Here is a 23,442-nt window from a genome sequence, read left to right on the forward strand (position 1 = left end):
CAGAACGTAAACAGAGATGCAGTGAAACTATCAGAAGTTATGAACCAAAGGATTTAACAGATATCTGTATGAGGATCATCTCATCGTAAAACAAAAGATTATATCATCTTCTCAGCACCTCATGGTATCTTCTCCAAAACTGACCATATAATCTGTCATCAAACCGGCTCAGCAGATACAAGAAGATTGAAATAACCCCATGAATCCTATCTAAGTTCACCACGGACTGAAGCTGGTCTTCAGTAACAACACAAGCAACAGAAAGCCCACATATACATGGAAGCTGAACATGCTCTACTCAATGATAGTTTTATCAAGGAAAAAATAAAAAATAAAATTAAAAACGTTGTAGAATTTAATAATAATGAAGACACAACATACCAAAACTTATGGGACACAATGACAGCAGTGCTAATAGAAAAACTCCTAACTCTGAGTGCCTCTGAAAAGCAACTGGGGAGAGCATACACTAGTAGCTTAACAACACACCTGGATGCTCTATACAAAGAATCAGCAAAAGCAGGAGCTGATTCTTTGAGAAAATCAAAAAGATAGATAAACCCTTAGCCACAATAACCAGAGGGCACAGAGACAGTATTCAAATTAAAACCAGAAATCAAAAGGGAGACATAAGAACAAAATCCAAGGAAATTAAAAAAAATCATCATCAGAAATAAATCAAAGAAGATTTCAGAGGATGGAAAGGTCTCCCATGATCACAGATTGGCAGGATTAATACAATAAAAATGGTCACCTTGCCAAAACAATGTACAGGTTCAATGCAATACCAATCAAAATTTCAACTCAACTCTTTATAAAGAGCAATTTGCAATTTCATTTGTTATAACAAAAAATCTCAGGGTAATAAAAACTATTCTCAACAATACAAGAATTTCTGGGGGAATCACCATCCCTGACCTTAAGCTGTATTACAGAGCAAGTGATAAAAACTATATGGTATAGGTACTGGCAGGCAAATCGACACACTAGAAATGAACACCCACAAAGAAACCCACACACCTATGATCACTTGATCGCTGACAAAGGAGCTAAAACCATCCGGTGGAAAAAAGACAGCAATTTCAACAAGCGGTGCTGATTCAACTGGTGGTCAGCATGTAGAAGAATACAAATTGATCTATTCTTATCTCCTTGTACAAAGTTTAAGTCCAAGTGGATTAAGGGCCTCCATATAAAGCCAGTACATTGAATCTAATAGAACAGAAAGTTGGGAAAAGCCTCAAACACATGGGCAAGGGAGAAAATTCTTAAACTGAACACCAATGGCTTATGCTCTATGATCAAATATAGACAAATGGGGCCTCACACAATGGAAAAACTTCTGTAAGGCAAAGAACACTGTCAATAGGACAAAACTGCAACCAACAGATTGGGAAAAGATCTTTTCTAATCCTATATCTAATAGAGGGCTAATATCCAATATATATAAAGAACTCAAGGAGTTAGAATACAGAGATTTAAATAACACTATTTAAAAATGTGGTACAGAGCTAGACAAAGAATTATTAACTGAGGAATATTTAATGGCAGAGAAGCACCTAAAGAAATGTGCAAAATTCTTGGTCATCAGAAAAATGCAGATCAAAACCACCCTGAGATTCCATACTAGTCAGAATGGCTAAGATCAAAATCGCAGGTGAGAACAGATGCTGGCAAGGATGTGGAGAAAGAGGAACACTCCTTCATTGTTGATGGAATTCCAAGCTGGTACAATCACTCTGGAAATCAGTTTGGTGGTTCTTCAGAAAACTGGACATAGTATTACCTTAGGACCAGCTTTACCACTCGTGGGCATATACCCAAAAGATATTCCAACATATAATAAGGACACATGCTCCACTACGTTCATAGCAGCCATATTTATAACAGCCAGAAAGAAACCAGATGTTCTTCAACAGAGGAATGGATACTGAAAATGTGGTACATTTACATAATTAATACTCAGCTGTTAAAAGCAATGAGTTCATGAAATTCTTGGGCAAATGGATGGAATAGAAAGTAGTATGATCCTGAGTTTTACTCACAGAAGACCACACATTGTATGCACTCATTGATAAGTGGATATTATTCCCAAAGCTCAGAATACCCAAGATACAATTCACAGACTACATGAAGCTCAAAAAGAAGGAAGACCAAAGTGTGGATGCTTCAGTCCTTCTTATAAGGATAGAACAAAATATTTAATGGAGGAAATATGGAGACAAAGTGTGGAGACTGCCCCACCTGCGGATCCTTCCTATATACAGTCATCAAACCCAGACACTATTGTGAATGGCAAGAAGTGCTTGCTGATCGGAGTCTGATATAGCTATGTCCTAAGATGCTCTGCCAGTGTCTGACATATACAGAGGTGAATGCTCTCAGCCAACCACTGCACTGAGCACAGAATCCTCAATGAAGGAGCTGAAGGGGTTTGCAGCTCCATAGGAGGAACAATAATATGAACCAACCTGTACCCCCAAGAGGGACTAAACCATCAATCAAGGAGTACACACGGAGGGATCCATGGCTCCAGATCCATATGTAGCAGAGGATGGCCTTGTTGGACGTCAAAGGGAGGAAAGGCCCTTTGTCCTGTGAAGGCTAGATGCCTCAGTGTAGGGGAATGTGTGGGGTGGGGGTGGTGGTGGCAGTGGGTGGGTGGGTGGAGAAACACCCTCATGGAAGCACAGGGAGGGGTAATAGGATCGGGGAATTCCTGGAGGAGGGAGAACTAGGAAAGGGATCATTTGAAATGTAAATCCAAAAATATCCAATAAGAAAAAAACTTAAAAAAAAGTGACGAAACGTCTTAAATATCTTAGATCAGTAAGAATTTCTGTATTTTGATAGAAACTTTAATGTTATAAAAACTTATTCACATTAGCAAAAACTAATTCATGATGTATTTCTAACTTCTTATGCATTTGCTAATTGCTCAAACTCAAACTGCAAAATATTTTATATGAGTAACATATATTTACTTGTCCTTCAAGAAAATCCTTTTTATAATGTCAGACATGTAAACAAAAGCCCCATTCTATATTGGGTTTGAGGAAGAGTCTTGTTTTTGTGGGGTAATTAAAAATGTGCCTCTTCCATTAACATATGAATCATACCTATTAACTTGTATAGGTCACTTTTGGGCTTTATGACATTTCCTTGCTTTCCTGGGAAACAGCCTTGTCAGTTTAGAATGAACCTTTTCCTTTTTACCCATGGAGTGGCTATTTTTGTATAAAATTATTATTTTTGTATGGCCTTTGAATAATAAAGTGCTAATAGCTGTATCTGTGGCAGGACAAGCCAAAGGATGGATTAAATACAGCAATGCTGAAAAAAATGACATCGAATAATGAAAGAACAGGAAAAGGACCCAGAGTTAGAGCAGCGAGAGTCATGCAGTCGGCACAACAAGGTCATAAGAGATTCAGGTCCTGAAGGTTAGCTGTGAGAGTGCCCCATTAAAAGTGCCAGCAGGTCATTTCATTGGATGCTGAAAAAGCATTTGACAAAATTCAGCATCCCTTCATGCTTAAAGTCTTGGAGAGAACAGGAATTCAAGGCCCATACCTAAACATAGTAAAAGCAATATACAGCAAACCGGTAGCCAGCATCAAACTAAATGGAGAGAAACTTGAAGCAATCCCACTGAAATCAGGGACCAGACAAGGCTGCCCCCTTTCTCCTTATCTTTTCAATATTGTACTTGAGGTACTAGCTCGGGCAATTCGACAACATAAGGAGGTCAAAGGGATACAAATTGGAAAGGAAGAAGTCAAACTATCATTATTTGCAGACGACATGATCGTCTACCTAAGTGACCCAAAGAACTCCACTAGAGAGCTCCTACAGCTGATAAACAACTTCAGCAAAGTGGCAGGTTATAAAATCAACTCAAGCAAATCAGTGGCCTTCCTATACTCAAAGGATAAGCAGGCTGAGAAAGAAATTAGGGAAATGACCCCCTTCACAATAGCCACAAACAGTATAAAGTATCTTGGGGTGACTCTTACCAAACATGTGAAAGATCTGTATGACAAGAACTTCAAGACTCTGAAGAAGGAAATGGAAGAAGACCTCAAAAAATGGGAAAACCTCCCATGCTCATGGATCGGTAGAATCAATATAGTTAAAATGGCCATTTTGCCTAAAGCACTATACAGATTCAATGCAATACCCATCAAAATCCCAACTCAATTCTTCACAGAGTTAGAAAGAGCAATTATCAAATTCATCTGGAACAACAAAAAACCCAGGATAGCTAAAACTATTCTCAGCAACAAAAGGAAATCTGGGGGAATCAGTATCCCTGACCTCAAGCAATACTACAGAGCAATAGTGTTAAAAACTGCATGGTATTGGTACAGTGACAGGCAGGAGGATCAATGGAACAGGATTGAAGATCCAGAAATGAACCCACACACCTATGGCCACTTGATCCTCGACAAAGAGGCTGAAAACATCCAATGGAAAAAAGATAGCCTTTTCAACAAATGGTGCTGGTTCAACTGGAGGTCAGCATGCAGAAGAATGCGAATTGATCCATCCTTGTCTCCTTGTACTAAGCTCAAATCCAAACGGATCAAGGACCTCCACATAAAGCCAGACACTCTGAAGCTAATAGAAAAGAAACTGGGGAAGACCCTTGAGGACATCGGTACAGGGAGAAAATTTCTGAACAGAACACCAATAGCGTATGCTCTAAGAGCAAGAATTGACAAATGGGACCTCATAAAATTACAAAGTTTCTGTAAGGCAAAGGACACCATCAAGAGGACAAATCGGCAACCAACAAATTGGGAAAAGATCTTCACCAATCCTACATCAGATAGAGGGCTAATATCCAATATATATAGAGAACTCAAGAAGTTAGACTCCAGAAAACCAAACAACCCTATTAAAAAATGGGGTACAGAGTTAAACAAAGAATTCTCACCTGAAGAACTTCGGATGGCGGAGAAGCATCTTAAAAAATGCTCAACTTCATTAGTCATTAGGGAAATGCAAATCAAAGCAACCCTAAGATTTCATCTTACACCAGTCAGAATGGCTAAGATTAAAAATTCAGGAGACAGCAGGTGTTGGAGAGGGTGTGGAGAAAGAGGAACACTCCTCCACTGCTGGTGGGGTTGCAAATTGGTACAACCACTCTGGAAATCAGTCTGGCGGTTCCCCCGAAAACTGGGCACCTTACTTCCAGAAGATCCTGCTATACCACTCCTGGGCATATACCCAGAAGACTCCCCACCATGTAATAAGGATACATGTTCTACTATGTTCATAGCAGCCCTATTTGTAATTGCCAGATGCTGGAAAGAACCCAGGTATCCCTCAACAGAAGAGTGGATGCAAAAAATGTGGTATATCTACACAATGGAGTACTATTCAGCCATTAGAAACAATGAATTCATGAAATTCTTAGGCAAATGGATGGAGCTAGAGAATATCATACTAAGTGAGGTAACCCAGACTCAAAAGGTGAATCATGGTATGCACTCACTAATAAGTGGATATTAACCTAGAAAACTGGAATACCCAAAACATAATCCACACATCAAATGAGGTACAAGAAGAAAGGAGGAGTGGCCCCTGGTTCTGGAAAGACTCAGTGAAACAGTATTCAGCAAAACCAGAACGGGGAAGTGGGAAGGGGTGGGTGGGAGGACAGGGGAAGAGAAGGGGGCTTGCGGGACTTTCGGGGAGTGGGGGGGCTAGAAAAGGGGAAATCATTTGAAATGTAAATAAATTATATCGAATAATAAAAAAAAATAAAGAATAAAAAAAAAAAGTGCCAGCAGCCTTTCCTTACACAGGTTGCCCTGTGTCTTTACTACTAAACCCCAAAGGGACCTACACAAGGCAATACATTAATTTTGAGTGGTTATACCTACAACAGTTTGTTTTCTGCCCTTTCATTTTCCCTAAGTTGGTTTTTTTCTGATGTAACCTATGGGAAACACCCAAAGTTGTTTTCATATGAAAGCTTTTTTGCTTCACACTTTAGCCAGATCATCTCAGGAGGAGTTCATCCCTGATCTCTTGCTATTTGTAGTACTGACTGAAATCATAATGCCTTTGGCTAGGGAAGAATATGAACAAACATATTTTCCAGGTTGTTTTTTTACCTGAGTACAAGACCTCAGCTGCAGAGGTGAGAGAAAAAAATAGTTTCAAAATGCCAAATATCATCTAGGAAGCAACATGAAAACCTTGGAATTAATAGTGTGACAGCCTCATTCATCAATGATGTTTAAACTTACATGGTCACAAAAATATGGCCTGATCATATATATCTATTGGATATTGTTTGATCTGCCTCAAGCAATCCCATGTAGTAAAATGCTGTTCTCTTGGATTTTTATCCAGTTGATCTTGCAGATTCCTATTTTTTTCTGTGACTTTATAAGCTTTAATATTAGTAAATGCTATTACATAATCAGTGAAGATTTTCACCGTAAAGGTGATGTGGTTATTGGTGCATTTTTCCCTATTCATACTTACTACACCATGAACAAAATTCCACATTCATATCTACCATACTATTATATGGACAATTACCTACAGTAAGTACACTAATTCATTGTTTGAGTTCAGAATTATCATAATTTAGTGGGTGTACTCATTAAACTTATTTAATCTTTGGGGGTTTTGTTGTGACAATTTTTCTATTTCTATTAGAGTTTCTAAAATGTTTTTCTCAATTTAATTTTCTTTTTGGCTCTTTTCTTTGCTCAAATGTGAAATGCACTAGTAACTGACTTTTTTCATGCTTGTTTCTTCATTTGATTGATGACTCTAACCACTAATTTGACCATTTGTGTCATTTTACAATGTCTGAATAGTTTCTAGTGTTATTAGTTTCTGGAAGTATGATTTAATCTGACCCTGATCTTGTTGTTCATAGCATTTCTGAACTCCTGATTTGTGCTTGTGATATTAGATGATGTCCTTGAATGCAAGAAGTTGTCATCATTATGATAATAATTGAGTGAAGAGGTTGATTTTATTATATGGAGTTGATTCCATACTTAGAGAGTCACAATTAGAAGTTGTGAATACTTCTGTTCTCTACAGACATTTAATTTATCTCAAGTTCTGATATAACTGTTTGGTTTCTAATTTGATTTTTCTTTTCACCTTTACTGTGCTTACATCATCTTCCATTAGTTTCCATTATTTATTCTCATCTCTTTGGATGAGTTCACCAAAACGTAGTTACTATGAGGGTGTTGTCTTTGGGATATTTCTTAGTTTGTATAATATATTCCAGATTAATGGATAGTGTCAGATAAGTCTGGTTGAATTAGAGAGAAATATTAGTTCATGAAGGAAATGAGAAGTGCTTTTACTTATTAGACATTTCTATCTTTCTAAGACCTTCTTTTATTTGTACTGATCCAGGAAGTAAGGCCCTAACTAGAGCAATACCACTTGTAAATCATTGTGAACATAGGAATAAATGTGTTGGATATCAACAAATGCAAAATGACCAAATGAAATACAGGTGTTTGACAGTACTATGTTTTGTCAAATCTTAGTAAGTCATTAAGTCATTAAATTAAAGATAGTGGGGGAGAAAAAAATGTCAAGATATAAAAGCAAATTGAATATTTTGTTACCTTGACAGATTTATTTTAGAAATTTGTAATGTAGCAATTATGGCTATCCAAGATTTGTTATTTGGATAATCTACTTTATGGTAGATCTAATTTTTTACAACATCAAATTTTGTCTCAAATAATATCATAGTTTTCTCATATGCATTACAGGTATGTCAAGTTTGGATGTTCATTGAGGCCTTTTCTCCTACATTATAATTACTGTTCCGTATGAGTCCACTTTTCCTCTGCACGTTATATCAACAGTTCATGCACCTCTCTCCATTGGAATGTGCTTGACTTTATATTGTGAAGCATCAAGCCCTTTGCTGAAAGACTATATTTTTTCAGTTATGTAAGCATTTAGTGTCTGGCTATTTCACAGGATTGTTTACAGTCAAAATGTTTAATAAATTCAGAAAAAACAACCAAAATTTGTGAGAGAAATACAATGGCTTTTATTAAAAGGAATTAACAGAATTGCCTTACAGAACTCATTCATTTGGTGTAGTTTTCTAATATAGCACTGACCACAGAAATACATATATTCCACAAAGATTAAGACTTTCATTTATTTTTTCACTTGATACTTTATTTATCATTTTGGAATTTTCTTTGCATTTCAATGGATGAATATTTTTGTTCTCTACAATTCATATTTCTTATTAGATTTGTGAGCTTAAATGCATTCCTTGTAATTATTACATTTGCATTTACATATAATTATTTTCTTTAGTCTATCATAATAGGGGATGAGCATTTGTTTTGTAGTGTTCATGAATAATATGTAATGATTTTGAGAGAAAAGTGCTTTTTTATATCATTGACATATTCACAGTACAGTATTTTCACACTTGTTATTACATTCATTATTTGTGTGTGCACATATTTTTGAGGTAGCTAACATTCTCATGTGAAAGAAAATTCTGCGATCAAATTATGTCATCCTACAGTGAGTGTGCTAAGATCAAACTCAGGCCTTATGAGGTGTCAGCAGCAGAATCCTGCACTGGCTAAGACATTTTGAGTTCTTTTTTTTTTTTTTTTTTTTTTTTTTGGTTTTCTGAGACAGGGTTTCTCTGTGTAGCCCTAACTGTCCTGGAACTCAATCTGTAGACCAGGCTGGCCTCGAACTCAGAAATCTGCCTGCCTCTGCCTCCCATGTGCTGGGATTAAAGGCGTGCACCACCACTACCCAGCAATATGTTGAATTATTTTATTGATCTACCTAGCAAAATTCCAAATCAAATTGAGAATTTCCTTTAATGTTTTGGAGGGTGAATTATCTTGTTTCACATCAAGTAAAGTATGGGTTTAAACTTATACCTCAAAGTGGATTTCAGCAACTATATAATTGTTTCTTATGTACATTGCTTGATAAAAACCGATGTATTATAAGAATATACTCCTTGACAATTTAGATTTAAATAGAAATATTATTTCTCTAAGTTTATGTACCATGATGAACAATTCACCATAGTAATACACAAACATTTATGGTGGTAGGTTACTTTAAAATATTTTACAATGTGATGTGTTTTTATACATATTTCACATTTTATACTTCTTGTTCAAAGTACATGAAGGTTTTCTTTGATGAGAAATTATCAGTATTCAGTCTCTGAAAATAATAAGTCTTTATTATTATTTTCAAGTGCAGAAGTATTTAAAAACAAAAATATGTACAGTTAAACAAATGTGGATTAACTTTATACCAGAATAGGAAACCTATAAAATATTCCATAGCAAGTTTTTAGAGCATTTCCTATATAGATAATGCCATCCTAGATTAGTTCTATCATGTCATACCTTATGCATATTTGCAGTGCATATGGCTCCAATCCTAACTACATTATGATTCTGAATTGGCCTTATAATTTATCTCCCATTTTCTGTGAATTTCAGTTATGTGGTTTTTCTTTTTTTTTATTCGATATATTTTTTATTTACATTTCAAATGATTTCCCCTTTTCTAGCCCCCCACTCCCCGAAAGCCCCATAAGCCCCCTTCTCTCCCCCTGTCCTCCCATCCACCCCTTCCCACTTCCCCGTTCTGGTTTTGCCAAATACTGCTTCACTGAGTCTTTCCAGAACAAGGGGCCACTCTTCCTTTCTTCTTGTACCTCATTTGATGTGTGGATTATGTTTTGGGTATTCCAGTTTTCTAGGTTAATATCCACTTATTAGTGAGTGCATACCATGATTCACCTTTTGAGTCTGGGTTACCTCACTTAGTATGATGTTCTCTAGCTCCGTCCATTTGCCTAAGAACAGAGATAAACTAGATTTTAGTGCTCAGCCAACTCCTCTATGGCATTCATTTATTTTATGTTGCTTAGAAATATCCATCTTGGTGTCACCCCTGTTTTAGGCACTTGTTTTCATTCAGGTCCAGTTTGTGCTTCTTATTGTCACTCAGATCTTCTTTATTAGATCCTATTTTCCATAGTGTGTTTTGTAAGGAATACGTAATCAGCAGAGGTGATTCCAGCAAAGCCAGAAATAAAAGCACAACCCTCTTATATGATTCATACACACTAACCTTTATAGCGTAAGAGTGTTTGAGAAGATCTCCCTGAGATAAGTGCTGATCACCCTTGTTTGTCTCCACTGTAAGGATTATTTCACCATTAATCTTATAGAGATAGATGTGTGCATCCAACTAAAAAATTCACATTAAGATTTTTGTAGATTGATTATTTGTAAAATCAGTTCTAAGCTGAAATATATACAAAATAGAACTATGCAATATTTTACCTTGTTTTATTGCAATTGAATTAGTAAGTAAATAGTGATACTTTCTAAGTATTTGGTGAAAATCTTATGCTGCAGAAATGAATTCAAAGAATTTCTCTGATTTCTAATGTTTTCAAGTAATTTGTTTGTATATTCTGTAGTCATTACCATCCTTCATGGAGTTTTATCAATTCTCATTAATTAAAATATCTTTTTCTGAGCATTCAGAATATTACATTTAATTTTATCAAACCTCCTATTTCTTGACATATCCAAACAGCTGAAACCTCAATAATTATGCACATTCAAAAACCTACAGGCACTTTACGCATATTAATCAAAATAAAATTTTATCCAATAATTGAGATATAAAACTGAAACTCTCTGTGGAAAGTAGTGATGATCAGACTACAGTCATTTTGTTCATATCATAGCTTTGTCTTTTATTGGAAGTGCCTATCATTCTTAACACATGTTCCTTTTTTCTTCACTGGGTCTTACTTTAGATGTTGTCCTGAATGTAAGGGTCTATTTACGATGCTGACAATTGCTCTATTTTATTTAACTCTAACATTTCCATCATATCACTGCTTTAACGACGTGTGTCTAAGTTCCCTCCCCATGGGTTTTATGATCCTTACACTAATTTTCATCTAGGCAGTTGCTAATGTTAAAAGCTCACCTTATCTTCAGATACTTTCACATAAACTCTAGTCAAATTGTTTAGTCTTTAAAAAACTTTTTAGTCTGTATACTTTTAATTGCAAGTACACTTTCAGGTTGAACATTTGCTATGGGAAAACAAATTGTTGTCCTCTTTCTCATGGAAGAAAATTATACTGTCAGAAGACTATTTCATTGCATTACTTGGTTACCTATAGCTCTCTCTGTCTCTGTCTCTCTGTCTCTTTGTCTCTCTCTGTCTCTCTCTCTCTCTCTGTCTCTCTCTCTCTCTCTCTCTGTGTGTGTGTAAGGTTGAGTCCTCCAGTGAAATTGATAAAAAATATTTGGTGAATTTAAGAAAGAAAAAGGAGGTGCATAAAGTTTTAAATAGAGCAAAGGAAAGGGCAAGTTAATCCAATTTTACTATAATCTGAAGGAAATAATTAGTAAAAAGAGTTTTCATTATCAAAATATATTTATTATATACTGTGTGCTTTCAAAATTGATATGCTAAGACCAGACCAAATGTGTTTTATTAAAGTTTCCTCTTATCATTGCTCTGTTGTTGGAGAGTTTGTGCTCCTCTGCTTTCTGTAGTATAAAGTACAAAATAGGGAATGTTGGTATATTTATACATGTGTAGAATTTTTAAAAATCATAAGTATCTTTAAATTTATATATGTATTTGTTTGAGTACACAGTATTTATAAATGTGGAATGGTCATTAATCCTTTTTTTCTCACAATTAGACATCCAAGTTTTCAATTCATTTCCATTGGACAATTTTTTTTAATTTCTATTTTTTAATTTTTATTTTAAAATTAAAAAAAAATTATGTGCTGATATTCTACTTTTTTATTGTATTTTAATTCTTTTTTGGATATTTTCTTCATTTACATTTCAAATGTTATTCCCTTTCCTGGTTTCCCCTCTGAAAACACTATTCAATCCCTCCTCCCCCTTCCCCCCAACTCACCCACTCCTGCTTCCCTGTCCTGGTGTTCCCCTATACTGTGGCTTCAAGCCTTCTGAGGACCAAGGGTCTCTCCTCCCTTTGATGTCCAATAAGGCCATCCTCTGCTACATATGCAGGTGGAGCCATGGGTCCCTCCATGTGTACTCTTTGGTTGGTAGCTTAGTCCCTGGAGCTCTGGGGGTACTGGTTGGTTTTTATTGTTGTTCCTCCTATGGCACTTGAAGCTTCTTCAGCTCCTTGGGAACTTTCTCTAGCTCCTCCCTAAGGGACCTTGTGCTCAGTCTAATGTTTGGCAGAGAGCACCCACTTCTGTATTTTCAGGTACTGGCAAAGCCTCTCAGGAGACAGCTATATTAAGCTCCTGTCAGCGAGCGCTTGTTGGCATCCACAAGTCTGGGTTTGGTGACTGTATATGGGATGGAACCCCAGGTGAGGCAGTCTCTGGATGGTCTTTCCTTCAGTCTCTGCTGCACACTTTGTCTCTGTATCTCCTCCCATGGGTATTTTATTCCTGCTTCTGAGAAGGACCAAAATATCCATACTTTAGTCTTCCTTCTTCTTGAGCTTCATTTGGTCTGTGAATTGTGTCTTGCGTATTCTAAACTTCTGGGCTAATCTCCACTTATCAGTTAGTGCATACCACGTGTGTTCTTTTGTGATTGGGTTACCTTAGTCAGGATGATAGTTTCCAGCTCCATCCATTTGATTAGGAATTTCATGAATTCGTTGTTTTAAATAGCTGAGTAGTACTCCATTGTGTAAATGTACCACATTTTCTGTATCCATTCCTCTGTTGAGGGACATCTGGGTTCTTTCCAGATTCTGAGTATTATAAATAAAGCAGCTATGAACATAGTAGAGCATGTGTCCTTATTACATGTTGGAGTATATTCTGGGTACATGCCCAGGAGTGGTATAGCTGGGTCTTCTGGTAATACTATATCCAATTTTCTGAAGTATCGCCAAACTGATTTCCAGAGTGGTTTTACCAGCTTGTAATCCCACCAACAATGGAGGAGTGTTCCTCTTTCTTCACATCCTTGTCGGCATCTGCTGTCACTTAAGTTTTTGATCTTAACACCATCAAAAGGACAAATTGGCAACCAACAAATTGGGAAAAGATCTTTACCAATCCTACATCAGATAGAGGGCTAATATCCAATATATATAAAGAACTTAAGAAGTTAGACTCATTTGTTAATTCTTGATCTTAGAGCATAAGCTATTGGTGTTCTGTTCAGGAACTTTTCCCCTGTGCCCATCCATGTGCTTGAGGGTCTTCCCTGATTTCTTTTCTATTAGTTTCAGTGTATGTTTATTCAGTGTATTAGTTTTACGTTGAGGTCCTTGATCCATTTGGACTTGAGCTTTGTGCAAGGAGATAAGTATGGAACAATTTGTAATTTACATCATAACTGTCACTTGAACCAGCATCATTATTGAAAATGCTGTCTTTTTTCCACTGGATGTTTTTAGCTCCTTTGTCAAAGATCAAGTGACCATAGGTATAAGAGTTCATTTCTGGGTCTTCAATTCTATTCCATTGATCTACTTGCCTGTCACTGTACTAATACCATGCAGTTTTTAAAATCAGGATTGCTCTGTAGTTCAGCTTGAGGTCAGAGATGGTGATTCAGCCAGAAGTTCTTTTATTGTTGAGAATAGTTTTGGCTATCCTGGTTTTTTTCTTATTCCAGATGAATTTGCAAATTGCTCTTTCTAGCTCTATGAAGAATTGAGTTGGAATTTTGATGGGGATTTCATTGAATCTGTGCTTCAGGCAAGATGGCCATTTTTACTATATTAACCCTGCCAATCCATGAGCGTGTGTCTTTCCATCTTCTGATATCTTCAATTTCTTTCTTTAGAGACTTGAAATTCTTATAATATAGATTTTTCACTTGTTTAATTAGAGTCACATCAAGGTATTTTATATTATTTGTGACTCTTATGAAGGGAGTTGTCTCTCTAATTTCTTTCTCAGTCTGTTTATCCTTTAGGTAGAGGAAGGCCACTGAATTGTTTGAGTTAATTTTATATCCAACCTCTTCATTGAAGTTGTTTATCAGGTTTAGGAGTTCTCTGATGCAATTTTTTTGGGGGGGGCACTTAAGTGTACTATCATATCATTTGAAAATAATGATATTTTGACTTCTTCCTTTCCAATTTGTATCCCTTTGACCTCTTTTTGTTGTCTAATTGCTCTGGCTAGAATGAGTACTATATTGAATAGATATGGAGAGAGTACACAGCCTTGTCTAGTCCGTCCCTGATTTCAGTATGATTGCTGTAAGTTTCTCTCCATTTATTTTGATGTTGGCTAAGGGTTTTCTGTATATTGCTTTTGCTATGTTTAGGAAAACATGGCATGATTTGAATTCCTGATTTTTCTAAAACTTTTACCATGAAGGGGTGTTGGATTTTGTCAAATGCTTTTTCAGTATCTAATGAGATAATCATGTAGCTTTTTTCTTTGAGTTTGTTTATGTAGTGTATTACACTGATGGCTTTCCTTATATTGAACCATCCCTGCATCCCTGGGATGAAGCCTAATTGATCATGATGGATGATTGTTTTGATATGTTCTTGGATTTGGTTTGCAAGAATTTTATTGAGTATTTTTGCATCAATATTCATAAGGGAAATTGGTCTGAATTGGTTCTCCTTCTTTGTAGGTTCTTTGTGTGGTTTAGGTATCAGAGTAATTGTGGCTTCATAGAACAAATTTGATAGGGTTCCTTCTGTTTCTATTTTGTGGAATAGTTTGGAGAGTATTGGTTTTAGGTCTTCTTTGAAAGTCTGATAGAACTCTGCACTAAACCCATCTGGTTCTGGGCTTTTCTTGGTTGGGAGACTATTGGTGACTGCTTCTATTTCATTATGGGTTATGGGGCTATTTAGATTGTTTATCTGATATTGATTTAACTTTGGTACCTGGTATCAGTCTAAGAAATTGTCCATTTCATCCAGATTTTCCAGTTTTGTTGAATAAAGGTTTTTGTATTAGGATCTGATGACTTTTTAGATTTTCTCGGTTTCTTTTGTTATGTCTCCCTCTGATTTTCTTTTTAAAATAATGTTTAATAATTATTTTAATAGTTTCTGGCTAGTATAAATAAGGCTGCTATGAACATAATGGAGCATGTGTCTTTATTGCATGCCAGGGAATCCTTTGGGTATATGCCCAGGAGTGGTATAGCAGGGTCCTCTGGAAGTCTCATGCCCAGTTTTCTGATGAACCTCCAGACTGATTTCCAAACTGGTTGTACCATCTTACAGCCCCACCAGCAGTGGAGGAGTGTTCCTCTTTCTCCACATCCTCGCCAACACCTGCTGTCTCCTGAGTTTTTGACTTTAGCCATTCTGACTGGTGTAAGGTGAAATCTCAGGGTTGTTTTGATCTGCATTTCCCTAATGACTAATGATGTTGAGCACTTCTTAAGGTGCCTCTCGGCCATCCGAATTTCTTCAGGTGAAAATTCTTTGTTAAGATCTGTACCCCATTTTTAATAGGGTTAATTGGTTCCCTGGAGTCTAAGTTCTTGAGTTCTTTGTATATATTGGATATTAGCCCTCTCCTAGATGCCCCTCAAAGGAGGAATGGATACAGAAAATGTCGTATATTTACACAATGGGATACTACTCAGCAATTAGAAACAATGAATTTACAAATTTTTTAGGCAAATGGTTTGATCTGGAAAATATCATCCTAAGTGAGGTAACCCAATCACAAAAGAATACACATGGAATGCAATCTCTGATAAGTAGATATTAATTAGCCCAGAAGCCCTGAATACCCAAGGCACAAATTGCATAACAAATGACTCCCATGAAGAAGCATGGAGTAGGTCCTGATCCTGGAAAGGATTGATTTAGCATGGGAAGGGAATATAAGGACAGAGAAAAAGGAGGGAGGTGATTGGAGAAGGGATGGAGAGAAGAAAGTTTATGGGACATATGGGGAGGGGGGATCCGGGAAAGGGGAAATCATTTGGAATGTAAACAAAGAATATAGAAAATAAAAATATTATAAAAATAATTATTTTGATTATTTTTTGGTATGAAATCTATTGAAATATCAGATACATAGTAAAATTAAAATCAAAGCTCATATATTTATTTATAAAATAATATAATAAATATTAAAGGTGTGCAAAAATAGGTATCATAAGCAACTATCTTGTAACATAGCTGCCAGGTTATTCATTATGGTTTTATGTTTCAATAATTCTGGTAGCCAAATAGTCTAGAATTAGTATTAGGACTTTGAGATTTTGAATTTTGGATTGATGAAAGTTACCTAATATATTTTCTGTCCACAGAACTTGTGTTCTCTGGGAAAAGCACAACATTAATTGTTTTGATATGTTCTTGGATTTGGTTTGCAAGAATTTTATTGAGTATTTTTGCATCAATATTCATAAGGGAATTTTGTCTATTTTCCAGTTCTCTTTACCCAACTCATATTGTTTCCTTGAAAATCTTAACCATTATTATGGTTTATTATTATCTTAACCATTATAATGGTTTATTATTTACATTCATAAGCAAATCAACATATTTTTCATATTCCTCAAAATTCAATTTTAGTCCTAAATATACCTTCTCTATCTTTATCTTTCTATCCACCCAATTTTAATTATAATACTCTTCTCACTCAAGCACACTTTGTGTTTCTTGAGTACTGTTAAGTTGGTACCATCCTCGAATATGATTTGCCTACCATAGATCAGATTATTGAAGAAAAACTGATTCTTCTTCTTAAAGAAGTTTTCACGCTGGTATACTGTTCAATTTTAAGTAGAAATGGCTACCATAGGTTCATGTGTTTAAATGCTTCTCCAATCGTGAAAGATACTATTAGGAAGTGTGGCTTTCCTGAATACCCAAGGCACAAATTGCATAACAAATGACCCCCATGAAGAAGTATGGAGAGGGTCCTGATCCTGGAAAGGATTGATCTAGCATGGGAAGGGAATATAAGGACAGAGAAAAAGGAGGGAGTTGATTGGAGAATGGATGGAGAGAAGAAGGTTTATGGGTCATATGGGGAGGGGAGATCCGGGAAAGGGGAAATCATTTGGAATGTAAACAAAGAATATAGAAAATCAAAATATTAAAAAAAGGAAGTGTGGCTTTGTTGGAGTAGGTATGGTTTTCCTGGAAGAAGCATGTTAATAGATCTTTGTGTGGTTTACACATCTAAGAAACAAAATTCTTTCCCTGGTCTTAATTTCTGTTGCTTGTGGATGAAATGTAGACCTTTTACTTCCTTCTCTAAGATCATGTCTGCCTTCACACCAACATGTTTCCCATCACAAAATGGACAAAACTTCTGAAACTATAAGCCAGCCCCAATTAAAGGTTTGCCTGCATAAGTGTTCCCATAGTCATAAAACTAACACAGAAATTGTTACCAGGGATGAAGTTATTGCTGCAATAAGCAATGTTTCATTTCTCTCTCTCTCTCTCTCTCTCTCTCTCTCTCTCTCTCTCTCTCTCTGTGTGTGTGTGTGTGTGTGTGTGTGTGTGTGTGTTTGTGTGTTTGTTTGGAGATATGTTGACTTTGGGATTTGGTTTAGGAAAGCAGTTAAATGGTTGAAGTGCTGATTAATGAACCATTTCAAAAAGAACATGAAAGAAAAGTCATGTTGAGTGTGACTTGAATTCAGCAATCCTGGATCAACTGGTTTCAGAAGAAACAAATACTATTATGTTTCCAAGAGACTGTTCTTGTGATATTTTGTCAAAGTATACTGTCACTTTTTGGTCTTATCCCAAAAGAATCTGCCTTACTCTAAAGTGAATAGTTATAAATTAATCCCTTTTGCTAGAAGAAATCTAAACCATCTGGTCCTGTGCTTTTTTTGGTTGGGAGGTTGTCAATGACCACTTCTATTCCTTTATGGGTCATGTGACCATTTATACGGTCTATCTGATCCTGATTAAACTTTGGTAGTTAGTATCTGTCTAGAAAATTGTTCATTTCATCCACATTTTCCAGTTGTGTCCAGTATAGGCTTTTGGAGTAGGATCTCATAATTTTTTCAATTTCCTCAGTTTCTCTTGTCATTTCTCCCTTTTCATTTTATTTTATTTCATTTTTTTAATTGATATACTTTTTATTTACATTTCAAATGATTTCCCCTTTTCTGGGTCCCCACTCCCCACAAGTCCCATAAGCCCTCTTCCGTCCCCCTATTCTTCCATCCACCCCTTCCCACTTCCCTGTTCTGGAATTCCCCTATACTCTTGCACTGAGTCTTTCCAGAACCAGGGTCCACTCCTCCATTCTTTTTGGCCATCATTTAATTTGTGGATTATGTCCTGGGTATTCAAAGTTTCTAGGCTAATATCCACTTATCAGTGAGTGCATACCATGATTGATCTTTTGAGACTGGGTTACCTCACTTAGTATGATGTTCTCCAGCTCCATTCAGTTGTCTAAGAATTTCATGAATTCATTGTTTCTAATGGCTGAATAATACTCCATTGTGTAAATATACCACATTTTTTTGTATCCATTCCTCCGTTGAAGGACACCTAGGTTCTTTCCAGCTTCTGGCTACTACAAATAGGGCTGCTATGAACATAGTTGAGCATGTGTCCTTATTGCATGCTGAAGAATCCTCTGGATATATGCCTAGGAGTGGTATAACAGGGTCCTCAGGAAGTGACCTGCCCAGTTTTCTGAGGAACGGCCAGACTGATTTCCAAAGTGGTTGCACCATCTTGCAATCCCACCAGCAGTGGAGGAGTATTCCTTATTTATCCCTTTTCATTTCTGATCTTGTTAATTTGGATACTGTCTCTGTGCCTTCTGGTTAGTTTGGCTAAAGGTTTATCTATCTTGTTGATTTTCTCAAAGAACCAGTTCCTGGTTTTGTTGATTTTTTTGTATAGTTCTGTTTGTTTCAACTTGGGTGATTACAGCCCTGCGTTTGATGATTTCCTGCCTTCTACTCCATTTGGGTGTATTAGCTTCTTTCTGTTCTAAAGCTTTCAGGTGTGTTGTTAAGCTGTTAGTGCATGCCCTCTCCAGCTTCTTTTCGGAGGCACTCAGAGTTGAGTTTTCCTCTTAGCACTGCTTTCATTGTGTCCCATAAATTTAGGTATGTTGTGCCTTCATTTTCATTAAATTCTAAAAAGGTTTTGATTTCTTTCCTTATTTCTACCTTGACCAAGTTATGATTGAGTAGAGCATTTTTCAGCTTCCATGTGTATGTTCTGTTGGTTTTTTTTTGTTGCTATTGAAGACCACCTTTACTCCATAGTGATCTGATAGGAGGCATGGAATTAGTTCGATCTTCTTATATCTGTTGAGGTCTGTTTTGTGAGCAATTATATGGTCAGTTTTGGAGAAGATAACAAGAGGTTCTGAAAAGAAGGTATATTCTTTTGATTTAGGACGAAATGTTCTATAGATGTCTATTAAATCCATTTGGTCCAAAACTTCTGTTAATTTCACTGTTTTTCTGTTTAGTTTGTGTTTCCCTGATCTTTCCTTTGAGGAGAGTGGGGTTTTGAAGTCACCCACAATTATTCTGTGGGGTGGGATGTGTGCTTTAAGGTTTAGTAAAGTTTCTTTTATGAATGAGGGTGCTCTTGTATTTGGAGCATGGATATTCAGAATTGAGAGTTTTGCCTGTTAGATTTTTCCTTTGATGAGTATAAAGTGTCCTTCTTTGTCCTTTTTGATGACTTTCAGTTGAAAGTCTATTTTATTGGATATTAGAATGGCTACTCCAGCCTGGTTCCTGGGACCATTTGCTTGGAAGTCTGTTTTCCAGCCTTTTACTTTGAGGCAGTGTTTGTCTTTGACAGTGACGTGCACTTCCTGTATGCAGCAAAATGTTGGGTCTTGTTTACATATCCTCTCTGTTTGTCTATGTTTTTTTATTGGGGAATTGAATCCATTGATGTTAACTGATATTAAGGAATAGTCATTGTTGCTTCCTGCTATTTTTGATGTAATTTTTATGTTTGTGTGGTTATCTTCTTTTGGGTTTTGAAATTAATCTTTGAAAAAAGATTAATTTCTTGCTTTTTCTAGTGGGTGTTTTCCCTCCTTTTGTTGGTGTTTTCCATTCATTATCCTTTGAAGGGCTGGTTTTGTGGAAAGATACTGTGTAAATTTGTTTTTGTCATGAAATATCTTGGTTTCTCCATCTATGGTAACTGAGAGATTTGCTGGATATAGCAGTCTGTGTTGGTATTTGTGTTCCCTTAGGTTCTGCATGACATCTTCCCAGGCTCTTCTGGCTTTCATAGTCTCTGGTGAGAAGTCCAGTGCATTTCTGATAGGTCTATCTTCATATGTTACTTTACCTTTTCTCTTACTGCTTTTAGTATTCTTTCTTTGTTTAGTACATTTGGTGTTTTAATCATGTGATGGGAAGAATTTCTTTTCTGGTCAAATCTATTTGGAGTTCTGTAGGCTTGTATGTTCATGGGCATCTCTTTCTTTAGGTTAGGGAAGTTTTCTTATATAATTTTGTTGAAGACATTTACTGGCCCTTTAAGTTGGAAATCTTCACTCTCTTCTATACCTATAATCCTTAGGTTTGGTCTTCTCATTTTGTCCTGGATTTCTTGAATGTTTTGGGTCAGGAGCTTTTTGCATGTTTCATTTTCTTTGACTGTTGTATCAATGCTTTCTATGGTATCTTCTGTATCTGATATTCTCTCTTCTATCTCTTGTATTCTGTTGTTGATGCTTGGATCCATGACTCCTGACTTCTTTCTTAGGTTTTCTATGTCCCAAGTTGTCTCCCTTTGTGGTTTTATTATTGTTTGTATTTCCATCTTTAGATCCTGGATGGCTTTGTTCAATTCCTTCACATTTTTTGCTGTGTTTTCCTTTAGTTCTTCAAGGACTTCTCCATGTTTACTTCTGTTCTCCTGTATTTTTTTAAGGGAGTTTTTTATGTCCTTCTTGAAGCCCTCCATGAAGACCTCCATCAACATCATGACCTGTGCTTTTAAATCAAAGTCTTGCTTTCCTGGTGTGTTTGGTTATCCAGGACTTGCTGCTGTGGGAGAATTGGGTTCAGATGGTGCCATATTGCCTTGATTTCTGTTAGCAACATTCCTACCTTTGCCTTTTGCCATCTGGCTATCACTGGTGTTAGTTGGTCCTGTTGTCACTGGCTGGTGCTTGCCCCTCCTTTTGTGCCTGCAAACCTATCTCAACAACTCTGGGTGGCCTGCTTTCCCCTGGCACAGATTGCTGTAGTGCTGCCGAGTTCCTGGGTGCAGGTAGAGTCCTGGTGGGGTGTGTCCCAAGCAATCCTCTACTCTGGTGATCCCTGCCTACCAATCTGCTGCACAGTCATAGAAGCAAAGATGGCAGCTGAGACCCACTCTCTTGTATTTGTATTTGGGTAGGTACCTCTGTGGCCCTGATCAACTCTGGGAGGAGGCTGTGCTGGCTGTCTCCTCCATTCTGCTGGATATATAGCTGGCTTCCTGAGCCACTTGGAGATGGCATGCTGTGGCAGGGGATGTTCCCAAGCTGGAGGCAGAAACAGAAGTCTCCTCCCAGGGGCCTCCAGACAGGATCCTCTGAATTGCAGGGCAGGTCTCACTTGTGCTGGCTGCCTCCTCTGCATTGGCTGCTGGGTGGATATCTATCTTCCTGAGCTACTTGAACAGGTCCTTTCTTAATAACAAGGCAGGCTTAGTCTTATTAAAAGGAACAAAGCTATCTTCTTACAAACATGTGTTTTATTCATTTAGCATTAAAAGGGTAGAAGGTTTTTCTTTATGCAATAAAGATTGGAGCTCATTTTTCATCCAGAATGAATGAGTTCTTTCTGCACTGGTACTTGGTCTTTTGCTCCTTATGCTTATGTAAGTATGGATGTGTGTATAAGTGTGTCATTGTGAGAATGTATGCATGTATATGTGTGTAAGTATGTAATTGTGAGAATACATGCAAGCTGGGCCCAACTGGATTTGAATGGAAATGTGTAAATGAGCATGCATGAAACTGTGTATGAACTTATGTGAGATTATACATATTAGCTTCTGTAAAAGTTTTTCTTTCTGAGAGTGTTATTCTCTTCTCCTGGTTCAATAGAAATTTATTGCTCCAAACTTCATCCTAGTCTGACAAGCAAGGGGCATCTGGACAAAAGGGAAAAGTCTCTAGAAATTAATTCTTTACTTAATCTCCTGCTGTTTTTGGATGAGGTGCTAAGTGCCTGAGATTGCAGTTTCTGGTCTCAGAGGAACACAGAAGGCAGGTCAGCTACACCTGCATAGTAACTTAGACTTAGATGAGTAAACTTTTATTGTACAGTAACCATAAATATCTCATAAGACAAAGTCTTAACCCCCAAATTTTGTAAGACAAAGTCTTACCTTCTGCCAATGCTCTTCCTCTTTCACTGCCTCAAGAAGAACTGACAAGAAAGAAGAATCCCATACTGGGGTTGGTCCCCTGGCAAATACTGGTATGTAGTACATTAGCAAATCCAGGCTGTAATACTCAAAAAGCAATCTCAGAGAAATAGCAACTGAGGCCACAAAGAACATTATTTTACCCTAGAATATTACTTAAATAAGATATTGTTTCTGAAAAATGGTTAGATGGATAATTATATATACATATATTTGTATATGTAATTACATATGCAGCAAACCAAGAACTTGTACCAGCAGATATGCGATTATGAATGAAAATGATTCCTGGTTTTTAGACAGTTTTTATTTGACTTGCCTATAAAAGATGAATGAAGCATGCTTTGAGCAACTGTGATTAAAGAATGGTAATGCTAAATTATCTTGCCTAACTCTAATACATTCACCCAATCTAGTTCCACATACTCATGGTGAAGATATTAAATTTTATATTTCTTAGAAAGAAGATAAACTATAAAATTTGCTGTACAAATATTCAGTCATGTGTGATGAAGGTAATATTCCTTTTGTGTATTTTTATGTTATTTACACAGGTATAATTTTAAAAACTACAAGTATATTCTGGCTCTGATATTTGCCATTGAAGAGATCAATGAGAACCCCAACCTTTTACCCAATATATCTCTTGAATTTGATTTCTACAATGTCAGATTCACTGAGAAGGACACACTTATGAATGCTTTTATTTGGCTCACAGCTCATAGAAAGAAGTATATTGTACCTAATTACAACTGTGAAAAGAGGTATTTTACTGCTGCACTCACAGGAACATCATGGACTATATCTGCCCAAATTGGCACAATATTTCAACTCTTTAAATTTCCACAGGTGAGAAAACTTTAGTTTAGCAACTGGGAATTGAGAGTTCTTTCTTGATATTATAGATGTTTTTAAAATTAAAAGAGGGTTATTTTAATTATTCAAATATCAAAACAAGAACTCAAATACATGGAGATCAATCCACATGTCTCTTGTTTGTAGGAGAATATACTGTGAAATAAATTAAACCAGGTATGTGAAACTACCAGACTTACCAGGAAT

General features: G+C 36.5%; 1 pseudogene; it reads left to right on the forward strand.

Moving 5' to 3' along the window:
• The first annotated feature begins 6,342 nt into the window (after positions 1-6,342).
• LOC127673873 (vomeronasal type-2 receptor 116-like) overlaps positions 6,343-23,442 on the forward strand; it is a 32,174-nt pseudogene continuing 15,074 nt past the window's right edge.

The sequence above is a fragment of the Apodemus sylvaticus genome, chromosome 23 (genome assembly GCF_947179515.1).
Source record: "Apodemus sylvaticus chromosome 23, mApoSyl1.1, whole genome shotgun sequence".
Taxonomy (NCBI): domain Eukaryota; kingdom Metazoa; phylum Chordata; class Mammalia; order Rodentia; family Muridae; genus Apodemus; species Apodemus sylvaticus.